At 28.9% G+C, this 15,000-nt stretch overlaps 1 protein-coding gene across 1 annotated transcript in view; it reads left to right on the top strand.

Moving 5' to 3' along the window:
• Positions 1–7,919, top strand: part of LOC118447975 (uncharacterized) — a 148,229-nt gene extending 140,310 nt beyond the window's left edge. Inside the window, exon 7 of the mRNA XM_035880591.2 lies at positions 7,904–7,919. The gene's annotated coding sequence lies outside the window, so the exon portion shown is untranslated. The remainder of the gene's footprint in view (positions 1–7,903) is intronic.
• Positions 7,920–15,000: the final 7,081 nt, after the last annotated feature.

A 15,000-nucleotide genomic window follows, 5' to 3' on the forward strand; every position in this document is an offset into this window, starting at 1 on the left:
TAAAAAAATAAAAAAAGAAAAAAAAGAAAGGTAGAAAAAAATAGAGGAAAAAAGATAAAAAATCAAAGAGAGAGAGAGAGAGAGAGAGAGAGACAGAGAGTTTAAATACTGTCGAATAATCTCTCGAGAAAAATCAATCCTCGTAGCTTTAAAACCAAAGTCCGTTTCTATCTCTCTCTCTCTATCTCTCTCTCTCTCTCTCTCTCTCTCTCTCTCTCTCTCTCTCTCTCTCGAACGGAGCAACAGGTTGCGCTTGATACTAATTTGCGATTGGTCTTTTAATTCGTGACCTTACATATTTCAGAGATTTAGAGAATTCTAGGGAACGTAATAAAAAATTAAGAAATAAAATAAAAAGGGATAGACGAAAAATAAGAGAAGATATTTTCTCTTTTTTTCTCCGAACTTATTATAATCTATGATTTATATTAATTAATTTTCTTCATACAATGATTATAATATAAATCATTTCAAAGATTGAATTTATATTAAAAGATATTATATACGAATGAATTTGATTTTTTCTTTGTTTTTTTCCTTTTTTCTTTTTCTTTTTTTGTCTCTAAAAGAAATTTTAACGTTAAAATTCGAATTGATTAATATCTTCTATAATAATTTCATTTTTATCTAAATTAATTTTCCTCATTTACTAATAATAATAATAATAATAATAATAATAATAATAATAATAATAATAATAATAATAATAATAATAATAGTCGTCAATCTACGTTATAATTTTTGTTAGAATTTATATAACTTTACGTAGAAATCTTCTTCTTGACTTTTAATAAATTTTTAAGTGCTAAGACTTTTGAAAAAAAATCTTTTCTATAATAATACTTTTTTTTTCGACGATCGACCTAATTAATTTTCTTTCTTATCTAATAATAATAATAATAATAATAATAATAATAATAATAATAATAATAATCGTTTTAAATAACATTTTCCATAAGACTATATCGCGATACAAGTTTGGACGATGTTAAAACTTGGAAGCAAATCTTTATTCTTGAAAGTGTTGCTGAAAGATCGTGAAGTGTCGGTCCAGGAATAAAGTTACGTTCGAAGTTTTCTCGTGTCAAGAGAACATTTACGTTAAAATGGGACACCAAAAGAAAGTTAAATATAAAGAAAGATAGAAAGATAGAAAGAGAGAGAATGAGAGTCGGAGAGAAAGAGATAGAGAGAATAATTTTGTACTTTGGAATTTAGCCAGAAGGTAGAAACGTAGAAAAGAAAAATAATCCTTGTATAACTGTAATGATAATTTTACGTCGAGATTTTATTAATATTTTGATAATTCTATTTATTCATTGCCGAAAGGCAATTAGACAGAAATCGAGAAACTTGAATAATAATATCACAATATTTAAATACATACATATATATATATATATATATATATATAATATTAATTTTTATTTAATATACTTATTATATATATATGTATTTGATCGTGGAATAAGTTTCTTAAAAAATCTCGTAGAAACAATTCGTTCATATTTTAAAATATTAATGACTATTATCCTAAGACTTTATATTATACTTGATAAAAGTAAATATATTATGTAATATACCGTGTGGTTTTTGTTTTTTGTAAATCATCTAAGGAACGCGATTTTCTTCCGATAAACGCTTGCGGAATGCATACGATATTCTCTCTCTCTCTCTCTTTCTCTTTATCTTGGTAAATGGATAGCCTCAAGCTTATGGTTATACCAACGATAAGAGATTCTTGTGGAAATAGTAATTGGATGATAGATAGGTCTCAGTAGATAGCAGAGAGCCTATATTATACTAAGATTTATTATTTATTGGATAAACTTTATGATAGAGGTACCAAGCATAAAAGTTTCCTTTGCGGTCATTCAACTTATTGTTTTAATAAGAAGAAATGAATTAATTATAAGTTTTATTATTAAAACAAACAATATAACATTATATATTCTTAAATATTTATATTAAATATTAATATTATCTACTTGTACTAGTTTCGATTAAGATTATGTTCGATAAATCGTTTTACTTAAATATAAATCTGATCGAATTGTAATATTTTATTGGTCGAGATAAAAAGATAGAAAAAAAAAAAAATCTATATTTAAGTATCCAATTAAAATTCGATTAGATTAAATTGATATAAATATTAATCCATTCAATATGTCATTTCGCTTTTATAATTAGATAACAAAAAAAAAAAAAAAAACAATTTTAATCGAAATATATTCGTGTGTTTAATTGATTAAGATTAGACAAAAAAAAAAAAAAGAAAAAAAAATGAGAACTATTTATACATTTAAAATTAGCATACAAGTAGATCATAAATTAATGTGGATAATAAATTAATATAATTAATAATAATAAAATGCAAATAATTAAATACATATATTATCTGTATAGATATCAAATCTAAGTCCAAATAATTTGTTAAAACGATCAATGCAAAATTATTGATTTTTTAATTATTTATTTATTATTTTACAAATTTACTTTTCTCTTGAAATTATTTATCTTTGAAAAAATTTGCTCTTTAATATCTTAACAAATGAAACGATCGAAGTTAATTGGTATTATAGGATCGAACGATAAATAAATTTACCAAGAGGAACAATAGGTGCACCGTGTTCGTTGAGAGCCTGACATAATCGATTATCATTATTGGCCGAAGTGTCGCGTTAGCTAGCTATGATCGTCGAATAACAATTATTCCATGTGCACCAATAGGCAACGCAGTGCGTAATTACGAATAAGCTCATTACCGGTCGAACACTCATTATCCGATTGTTCGTTGTACTATCGGCTTCTACTCTCTGTCGTTATAGGATTAAATTCGAGCTGGATCTATTTAGGAATACTAAATACGTTCCTACCTTTAATAATTATTTTTATATATATATATATATATATATATATATATATATATGATATAATCGATAAATTATTTCAAGCAATATAATATATCACATTTATCTATTTCGAATTTGAAACAAGTAGATATTATATATATATATAGAGGATATTTCTTTTAACTCGCTATGTTTAACTATATCGTAAAGGATTGAATCTATAAAAAAGCGAAAAAAGAAATATATTTTTTTTCCCGACACATAAGCTCGAATTAAAATTAATATAATTATAATATAAATTTTAATCGTTTTGTTACTTTAATGATACAGTTGTGTCCTTAGTATGAAGGAAAAGAAAAAATTCGATTGTAAAAATTAATTAACAGAAATTAATTTTATTTTAACGATATCTTTGCAATATTTATATAAATAAAGAATAAATTATACTTTAAAATGGTTTTTGAATCAAGTCTCTACGACTTTCCGTTCTGGAGATATCGCATTTGAAAGATTTTCATTCATTATTCGTACGCTACAGCTGTTCGTAGTAATAGTATAGTAGTAGTAATTCAATCAGCTGAGATGCGTAAATTCTTGGAATTTATATAGGTCAGTGTGTCACTGTGCTAATTTGAATGAAATTATGTAGGTCAGTGTGTCAACGTAAATCTTTTTCGTTTATATGGGAATAATTTTGGAACTAAAAGTCGTAGAGACTTGATTGAAGAATCATTTTAAAGGATAAAATATTCTTTATTTATTTAACTTATTGTTAATAATTAATAAACAATTTGTTATAAACAATTTGTTAAAAACAAATTCTTACGAACTAAAATTCATCTTACTTAACGAAAAAAACATTCAAATGGGATTTGATTTTTAAAATTACATAAATTAATAAATTGTTAATAAACAAATTATTTATTTAACAAAAAAAACAATTTTTCATTTATATAAGAATATATCTTCGGAATTAAAAGTCGTAGAGACTTGATTGAAGAATCATTTTAAAGGATAAAATATTCTTTATTTTTTTAACTTATTGTTAATAATTAATAAACAATTTGTTATAAACAATTTGTTATAAACAAATTCTTACGAACTAAAATTCATCTTACTTAACGAAAAAAATATTCAAATGGGATTTGATTTTTAAAATTACATAAATTAATAAATTGTTAATAAACAAATTATTTATTTAACGAAAAAAAACAATTTTTCATTTATATAAGAATATATCTTCGGAATTAAAAGTCGTAGAGACTTGATTGAAGAATCATTTTAAAGGATAAAATATTCTTTATTTTTCTAACTTATTGTTAATAATTAATAAACAATTTGTTATAAACAATTTGTTATAAACAAATTCTTACGAGCTAAAATTCATCTTATTTGATCAAAAAGGAAATACGAAAGATTCAAATTGCGTTTAATTTATAAAATTACGTAAATAAATAAAATTGCCAATAAACAAATTCCTTCTGTTTTTTTTTTTTTATCGCAAAAACAATTTTTTATATTATTAATAACCATATCTCCCATTTATATTAGAATATCTACGAAAGTAAAAGTGCATATATATATATATATATATACATAAATATAATTTTATTATCTCATATATACAATCGAATATTTTATTTCTTTATTTATATTATATACTCATATATTTCAAATTGGAAATAGATAGATTTTAGGCGTGAGAAACAATACGTCGATTTAATCCGTAGGAATTATAGGAGAAAAAGAAAGAAAGAAAAAAAAAAAAAAAAAAGAAAAAGAAAAAGAAAAAATCTCAAACGTAATTAATCCGGCTCTTGACTTGGAACAAATCGTTCTTTTCTAAAGAATCTTTCTTTCGTATCTCTTTTTCCCATTTTCATTTTCGTTTTGTTTGCAATACAGTAGGAATTAGTTTCGATATTGACTTTTACCTATTTTTACATCTCTTTTCCATTTCTTTTCTTCTTCTTCTTCTTCTTCTTTTTTTCTTTCTTTCTTTCTTTCTTTCTTTCTTTCTTTCTTTCTTTTTTCCGATTCTCTTGTGGAATATTTTTGTCGTCTCTCTAGGAAGCTTCATTTTTTTCGCGTATTCGTTGCTTTCGCATGCAATCCCCCTAAAAGCTGCTTACGGAAGAGACGGAAATGCTACGGTACTGCAACTCAGACGCAAGGATTCCGGAAAACACGATCTCACGGTAGGTCGGCTCATACATATTCCGATCTATACGTCTCCTCAACCTTCTCTTCTTCCTCTTCGTTCTCTTTTTCCTCACCTTTTCCTTCATTCCTCTTCTTCCTTTGCCTCTGACATTCAGTAAAATCCACTTTGGTTGGGAGGAACGGCCACGATATGTCGCGATACGACTAGTCGTACAAGTCACGTTTACGTGTTCTCGAGAAAAGGACTTCTTCTACTTCCTTCCTTTTTTTCCTTCCTTCCTTCCTTCCTTCCTTCCTTCCTTCCTTCTTCCTCTTCCATCTCCATTTTCCATCTTCTTCCTCTTATCGTCGTGCAGAGACGATTCACTCGAAAATTCAAGGCTTCGCGTTGAGGTTAGACCAGAAAGATGGTGAAGGAAGAAGAAAACTGATCGTATATCAAGACGAGCCATATCGAACGAGTGAAAAAAGAAAAAAGAAAAAAAAGAAAAGGAAGAAGAAGAAAAAGAAGAAGAAAAAAATCGATAACACTCTTGATCGTTCTATTTCACGTTCTATTTCATCGATATATTCCCTCTTATACATACTTTTCATTCGAATTATATTATAATAAATAAATTTAGATATATTTATATATATATATATATATATATATATATATATATTATATTAATCATTATTATTTTGCGATGATGGATCGATTATTATTTTTTTCTCTTTTCTTTTTTCAAATAATTCATTCGTTACATATAGAAAAATAATTTCAATGACAATTCGATACTCTTCGATATTAACAACTCATGAAGAGTGATAAATAATTAATTAATTAATTAATTAATTAATAATAACGATGATAATAATAATAATAATAATAATAATAATAATAATAATAATAATAATAATAATAATAATAATAATAATAATAATAAAGGATAAAAAGTAAACGAAAGAAAAAGGAAAAGAAAACAAAATGAAAGAAAAAGGGGCAAAAAAAAAAAAACAAGAGGTAACAAATAATTCTTATACATGTACAATTGTAAATCGTTTTACAATTAAATAAATCGTTTTACAAAAAAAAATATTACGTATACGAGAACGTTCGTTTTGAAAAAGAAATATTTTCTCCTACTGAAACATTTGAAACACGTACGCAACGAACAGAAGGATATGCTCCTTACTAAGGCGTGACCATAGTTGTTTCGAAGGATGTTGAGTAAGGTCGAAAGTTTCAAGATAACGGGCTCTTTCTCTATTACTACTAGTACTACTACTATTACTAGTAGTAGTAGTAGTAGTGGTAGTAGTAGTAGTGCTAGTCTACTTGAGATAGCATGTCATTTCATTGGCTCACGTTCCTCGCATAGATTTTCCCTGTAACACTGGAATTTGTTCGCGCCAAAAAATCGTTGCACGTTAAACGCATTCTCTCTTTCCATGTCTTTCTTTCTCTCTCTCTCTCTCTCTCTCTCTCTCTCTCTCTCTTTCTCTTTCTCTTTCTCTTTCACTGTCTCTTTCTCTCTTTCTCTTTCACTGTCTCTCTGTCTCTCTGTTTCTCTGTTTCTCTCTCTTTGTCTTTTTCTCTCTTTGTGTCTCTATCTGCCTCTTCCTTTCTTTTTCTTTGCAGTAAAGCTTTTCTTACCAAAGAGAGAAATCCATTCGACCTGGATTTTCTCGAGCATAAAGTAGACTTTATTTCGACTATCGTGATGACCGGATGTGTGCTTGTTCTGTTACTGAATAATACAAAAGAAAATGTAAATCTTTCTCTTTTTATATATCTCTTTCTCTCTCTCTCTCTCTTTCTCTCTCTCTCTCTCTCTCTCTCTCTCTCTCTCTTTCTCTTTCTTTCTTTCTCTCTTTCTATCTGTCTATTTATTCATGTTTCGTTCGTATTAATATTTTCGATTCATACCTAAAATATCTCTTATAAAAATCAGTCCATTGTGGTATCAATAAAAAATGAGAGAGCTGATCCTAAATGAAAAAAGAAAGGACAAAAAAAAGAAAGAAAGATAGAAAGAAAGAAAGGAAGCAAAAAAAAAAACTAGAGATAGAGAGAGAGAGAGAGAGAGAGAGAGAGAGAGAAAGAGAAAAAAGAACCAGTCACTCTACGTCCTCGATTCTTCGACCTTTTTATACAGGATAAAAACGTATCTAGCTCGAACTACGAATCGATAACGACTATCGTTTCTCTCTCTCTCTCTCTCTCTCTCTCTCTCTCTCTATCTATCTATCTATCTTTCATAGTTATATTTGTATCTCGTAAAGGTAATCGTGTCGATGCTAAAAATGAAATTCAATATAAAAGCTCGTTCTTTTTATTTTTCCTTTCTCTTATTTTTATTTTTCCTTTCTTTATTTTAAAATAGATTTTTATTTGCTCGATAAAGTGACAAACAAAGATAAAGACAGAGATATAGAGAGAAAGAGAGAGAGAGAGAGAGAGAGAGAGAGAGAGAGAGGATATAATCACGTAATCATGTAATTTTCATTGAAATAAACGAATCAATATCATTTTATCGTTTCTTATTTTCTTTTTCCATCTTTTATTCTTTTTTTATTTTCTTTTTTTTTTTTGTTCTGCTTCTCCTTTTAAATTCACGATATTATTAAGAAAAGTTTCTTCCATAATAAAGAGAAATATACGTAAGTAAATAATTAATGTTATACTAGGAAATAAAATGATATTATTGAGATTGACAATTGATATGAATTTCGTCGAGTTTCGATGTAAAATTGATTGTAATATTATTGTCGAGTGATACTCGATGAAATGAATTTTTTTTCATTTTTTTTTTTTTTTTTTTTTTTTTTGATAAAAACTCAAGACAAGAAGGAATAGTAATGATGGTGACGTGACAAAACTGATGTGTTTTACGGCATTTCAGTGCAACAGATGTACGGATCGAACGGAGCGAGCGCAGGTCTGCCAGTGGGCATGACCACGTTGAAAGCGACCACAGGAACTCTGAGCCCCCTCGGGAACTTCAGCTCGGGATTAGGACACGGGCTAACGGGGGCTACGACCCTCCCACGGCCGGGAAACTGGCTGCGCCCTGCGGGCCTCAGGCTCGGGCACAGCGAGGCCCGGGTCCGCCTCTACTGCCAGGCAAAGTGAGGAGCCACGGTTCCGATAGGTATTAATCATTTATATATTTATGTGTGTGTGTGTGTGTGTGTGTGTATTTTTCAATTTCTTTTTCTCTTTCTTCGTACTTTTTCTTTTCTTTTTTCTTTCTTTTTCTTTTTTTTTTTTTTTTTTTTTTTTTTAATTTTTATTCCAACATATACAAGAACAAATTTCTTAATTATTTCTAAATTATACATATCGTATATAAAAATGAAATTTCCAAATTTCTTTATTATTTTTAAATTATACATATCGTATATGGAGACGAAATTTAAAAAAAAAATTTTTTTCTATTTTTTTCTATATAATTTTTTTCTATAATCATTATTCTAATATATTGCATATAAATGTATTAAAAAGAAAAAGAAAAAGAGAAAGAGAAAGATGAGAGATGTAAAATATTTCATGTTACATTTATATTTTATCGTAACAATTCGTGTTACATATTATACTGTATATTATTAATAATATAAATATAGAATGAGAGCATCATAAATAATATCGCGTGTGATACAATATTCTATATAAAATATTAACTGATTTGAAAGTTCTTAAGTGATTTATAAAAAAAAAAAAATCAAGGCTTGTAGTTTTGTAATCGGAAAAAAAAAGAAAAAAAAAAAGAAAAAGAATTAACCTTCGTAAGATTTCGATAATGAATGAATTTTCTTTCCTTTTTTTTCTGTTTTTTTTTTCTTCTTTATTTTATTCTTCAAATCCCTTAAGAACTTTTGACTCGATACAGACAATATTTAAAAGAAATTAATTAATTGGGTGTGTCGATAGAAAAAAAAAAAAGAAAAGAACGAAATTATTATATCGTCGTTGTCGAACAAATTTTGAATTAGATTCTTTCAAATAATATAAAAAAAATTTTTTTCTTTACTTTTTTTTTTTTGTTTTTTATAATATTTAAAATCATAGAAAGCTTAGAAAGGGGCTATGTTCTCGTTGGAATATTGACAAAATTTAAAAAGTTACTTTTCTAAATGCGATGTAAAGTAGATGCGATAAAACGAACACGTTAATATTAGTTCAAAAGTATTTTCCATTTAATTAACGAGAGTGTCCTTACACTTTTCTCTCTCTCTCTCTCTCTCTCTCTCTGTCTCTCTCTCTCTGTCTCTCTCTTTCTCGATTCAACTTTATCGAAAAATTTAACTTCCTTTTAGCGAACTCATTCCACAAATGTATTTTTTTTCCTCTTTTCACAGTGACATCTCCTCCGGCCAAAAGGACGAATGGTTTGTGTAGGTGAGTGAAAAGGATTAATTATTAAAAAGAGAAAACGCAAAATTATCATCGCTTTAACGTCGGTAAAGCGGTATGTACGTACTTACGAGTAACAAGATCCTTTTTTCGTTTTGTTTATTTCTCTTTTTTTTTTTTTTTTTTTTTACTACCCCTAACCTCCACCTCTTATCACCTAGACATTTTTAATGTCTTTTTTCAAAACGTTTATAAAAAGTCGTCAATAAAAAGAATAGAAAAATAAGCGAGAAAATAAAAATAAAAAACAAAAGGTAACAATCGTGTACGGTACGTATTATATAACAAACGTAACTCGAAATAGTCCTCTGTTCTTTCCTAAATCACGTGATTATAAAGTTTTACTCGCTTTTCTGAATTTTCTTGTTTTTTTCTTTTTTTTTGTTTTTCCTTTCTTTTGTTTTTTTTTTATAATTATCTTCCTCTTCGTTTAATTTTCTTTTTTTTTTCTTTTTTTTTTTTTTTCATTTTCAACGTTTAGAATTAACACAGAACGTTATTTGAGTATCTCGGGCACGTGTAAAACTTCGTGAAAATTAATTACGTTCGACATCACTATGACAAAAGGATAATTTGAGATTGTTATAAAACTGTTTGTCAATGAAAAGTTGTTCCTCGATATTGAATGAATTATCATTGTTTCTTATGTCTTGTAAGGAAGAGAATAAAATGAAATGAAAAGAAAAAAAAGAAAAAAAAGAAAAAAAAAAAAACAGAAGAAGAAGAAGAAGAAGAAGAAAACGAAAGAACAAAAAACCAGAAAAATACACACAAAAAAAAACCAAAAAAAAAACAGTTTCAATAACGATCGAATTTCGAAACATATACCTGTATATAATGTATATACATTATTATTATTATTATTGTTATTATTTTTTTTTTCGTTTTTTCTTTTACAGAGGCAGACCTGGACCAGAGCCCGCAGGGTGAATAGGAGCGGTGGTGCCCACACCGTCTCCCCAATGAGAAAGATGAGAGAGGAATTAAAATAATTCATCTCTTAAGTCTTAATCGAACGTCGGTCGTTTATTAACGTCGTGGCATCGAGACGCAACGCCAGTTATAATGAAGAATATTACCAGAATACCAGAAAGAGATTCGAAAGAGAGAACAAGAAAAAAAAGAAAAGATAAAAGAAAGAATAAGAATAAGAATAAGAATAAGAATAAGAATAAGAATAAGAATAAGAATAAGAAAAAGAAAAAGTTTCGTCGTAAAAGTATTCCGATAAATTTCCAATGAGGATTCGTGTGTTCTTCACTTTCGATAATACATCATTTTTAAAACGAATCCTAAAATAGAAAGGATATATTTAAAGGACGAAAAAAGAAAGAAAGAAAGAAAGAGAGAGAGAGAGAGAGAGAGAGAGAGAGAGGAGTAGAAAGAAGGAAAATGATTGGTTTAAAAATTTTCTGGTGGCGTCGAACGTTATAACGTGTAAACACACGTGATCGAGAAAACGATTGAAATGCAATTAAATATCCGAATGACAGATGAGTCTGTCCGTCTATCTGTCTGTCTGTCTGTCTGTCTGTCTGTCTGTCTGTCTGTCTGTCTGTCTGTCTGTCTGTTTGTCTGTCTGTTTGTCTGTGTGAATACGTACGTGCGTGCATACGTACGTAAATGAGCGAGTGCATCTGACATGAGTATGTTCATGTGCGTGTTTCTGTACGCATGATATGCTCGAAATGACGAAATCCTAGACGCATATATGCGCTGTTCTTTTTTTCTTTTTTCTCTTTTTTTTTTTTTCTTTTTCTTTCTTTCAAAACAAGACAGAACAAGATGAGTATTACGTGTTAGAGAAAAAGAAAGAAAAAGAGAGAGAGAGAGAGAGAGAGAGAGATAGAGAGAGAGAAATAAAGAATTCGATTGATACTGCTTGTGGTTATTGATTGTATGTGTATGGGTGGATGGATGGATGAAACGATTTTTCTTTTTATTTATTTATTTATTTCTCTCTCTCTCTCTCTCTCTCTCTTTCCATCTCTATCTCTATCTCTATCTCTATCTCTCTATCTCTCTTTATTTGTTTTTTGTTCTTTTCTTTTTTTCTTTTTCTTTCTGTTGTTTTTTTTTTCTTTTTTTTTTGTTTTTTATCTCTTTTCGTTACTCCCTAGTCTAATCAAATAAGCACAGGTGTGTTTTCTCTATATCTATTTTGTGTGAAACAGTAGAGGAAAATGAAAGAGGCCATGTATTAGATTCGTACATAAATACATACATACATACGTATTGTACATATGTACACGAACGCGTATGAAACATACAGGGTGGGAGGGAGAGAGATAAGGGATGTAATCCTCTCCTTTACCTCCTCGTCCTCCTCTCCGCTATTTCCTTCTCCTCTTTCTTCTCTATGATGGTGGTAGTGGTAGCGATTTTTCGCGAGAAACGTATTTTACACGTTACTGATATTTTCCCTTCGACATATATATATATATATATGTGTGTGTGTGTATGTGTGTGTGTATGTATGTACGTGTAAGCGTTATACGTACGTGTATATATGTTCTATGAAAGAAAAGAAACGCAATGGTAAACTCGTTGTTGTTTAGAAAATATATTACATATATATATATATGGTTTCATATCGGATTTTTCATACTCTATGCTTACACTAGCCATGGATTCAAGAAAACATTGTTCGAACGAATCTTATTGCCGTGTTTTATCGTCGATTCTTTCGTCCGAGCCAACATAGACACTACTACTACTACTACTATTACTATTACTACTACTACTATTACTACTACTACTACTACTATTACTATTACTACTACTGTGGATCTGTCGCTTATATTATATTATATTCGCGTGGGGAAGAAGGAAAAAAAAATAATAATAGGTAGATTTAATTATAGTAGTGTTTGCGAAAGTACATATATACATACATACATACATACATACATACATACATACATACATACATACATTATATACATATACTTACACATACATAAATACGTACGTACATACATCTACGATTATATCTCTTTATATCTCTTCGTCGTATACATATACACATACAATATACATATGTAATATACATACATGCATATCTCTCTCTCTCTCTTTCTTTTTTTCTCTTTCTCTCTCTTTCTTTTTTTCTCTTTCTCTCTCTCTCTCTCTCTCTCTCTTTCTTTTTTTCTCTTTCTCTCTCTCTCTCTCTTTCTCTTTCTATATGCATATCATAAAAATATATCATGTACATACATACATCATGTACAAGGGATATGATAGATAGATAGATTCGAACGAATTTATCTGCGAGTTTCTCGAACGAACCTATATTATGTATGTATGTATGTATTTATGTATGTATGTATGTATGTATGTATGTATGTATATATCTATCTGTGTATGTGTGTGAGAAAGGGAGAAAGAGAAAGAAAGAGAGAGAGAAAGAGAAGAGGAGAAAGAGGAGGAGGAGGAATCATATCGACGATCGAGAGGTTTCGAAAATAGGGTGGAGTGGGTTGGGGTGGGGTGGGTTGGAGTGGGAGTGAAATGGTTGGGGGGCGATAAATTTCGCGATAAATCGCACGCCAACGCGACACGTTCGTGTATTTACAACGCTGTTGCGACAGGGGGTGAACGAAAAGAAAAGAGAAAAAAAAAGAAAAGAGAGAGAGAGAGAGAGAGAGAGAGAGAGAGAGAGAGAGAGATAGAGAGGAAAAAGAAATAATACGATTCGAGAAATGGACGGGGAAAAAATATAAAAGGCAAAAGCTCCGATAGTTGGCGTATAGATTATTATTATTATCGATTGGCATCGATATTAAATAATTTTTAATCGAGTCCGTTCTCGCATCTCCACACTCGAAATCTATCACCGCCGCACCACCCACCCACCCTTCCTCCCTCCCTCCAATCTCCTCCTTAATATCCCCGGTTATTGTTTTTTCTTTCGCGTGTGAAAATACACTTTTATTATTATCAATATTTTTATTTTTATTTTTATTATTATTATTATTATTATTATTATTATTATTATTATTATTATTATTATTATTATTATTATTATTATTATTATTGTTATCATTTAATAATAATAAAATAATAATCGAATTAATTTCGTGACAACGATCTATATTAAAGATTAAATTTATTATTGTTTTATTCATTAATTGAATGAATAATTGACAATTGGAATTTTCTTTTATTATATATATATATATATATATATATATATATATATATATATGTATGTATCTCTTTTTTTCTCTCTCTTTTTTGTTTCCCTTTTCTTTTTTTTCTTTTTTTCTTTTTTACCATCCCAATGAAAAATCGTATGAAAACGACGAGTTAGATATAAATTCTACTTTCTATAAGAGATATAGAGATATATTACACGGTTTTTTTTTTTTTTTTTTTTTTTTTTTTAATATAAATACTGTGTCGAGCCTTTAGTTTATATTTTATTCTCTCGTAAAAACATAAAACTCTAAACACTGCCATATTCGGTGAGGACAATAAAGGATGGACCTCGTTCGATAACTATGAATGATATTGATGGGGAACCCCAATCTTCAACGAATACACTTAGAAGATTCCCATTGTAGTTTTGTATGTCTGTGCGCATGTGTGTGTGTGTGTGTGTGCTTTTTTTTCTCCTTCTTTTTTTTTCTTTCTTTCTTTCTCTTTCTTTCCTTCGTTTAATTTTGTTTCGTTCAATTTCGTTCTTTCATATTTTCTCTATTTTTCCTTGAAATTCATTTGGATTATTTCAACGATTAAAATAATTATTAATTTAGCGCGAATGTAAATTGCGAGATGTCTTTGTCATAATTCAGGCATACTTGTTGTACATGTAATATACTTGTATCTACCTACCACTAGCCGTTCAGCTTTGTGCCGTCTTCATAGATTACGAAAATTGCGATTAACGAAAAAAAAAAGAAAAAAAAAAAAGCATATACATATGTAGAGAATATAAGTAGGGAAGAAAGATAGAGAAAGTGAGAGAAAGAGAGAGAGAGAGAGAGAGAGAGAGAGAGAGAGAGAGAAAGAGAGAGGAAACAGAGAAAGATAAAAAATAGAATTAAAAATGATTAGAGATGAAAAATCGAAGGAGAACATTTATAAAAAAAGAAAAAAAAAAAGAAAAAAAAATAATAGAAAGAGGGAGAGAGGGAAAGAGGGAGATAAGTAAGAATTCTAGATTATCGATCTTAGCGCAAAAATTCATATCACAGCGAACGACGAGATTATTTAAATAGATTCGATTTAATTCGATTCGTTCACTCGAATCTCGTCATTTGCGATCAATAAATTATCGTACATTTATTTTCCATGAATCGAGGAAGAAAATGAAAAGAAGGACGAATGGCGAACGGATAGACAGAATGATAAAGAATGAAAGAGAGAGAGAGAGAGAGAGAGAGAGAGAGAGGGATTAAGAATGATTGAAGAATTAGCGAGTAAGCGAGTTAATAAAATATGTATTCCGATAAAGTTTGAATTCGGACACACGGAAGCTAGCTAAAACTGCCATGATGATGATGATGATGATGATGATGATGATGATTATGATGATGATGATGATGATGATGATGATGATGATGAAGGGGAAGAAGAAAAAAG

Source organism: Vespa mandarinia, chromosome 19, assembly GCF_050613455.1.
Source record: "Vespa mandarinia isolate Hongniang chromosome 19, ASM5061345v1, whole genome shotgun sequence".
Classification (NCBI taxonomy): Eukaryota; Metazoa; Arthropoda; class Insecta; order Hymenoptera; family Vespidae; genus Vespa; species Vespa mandarinia.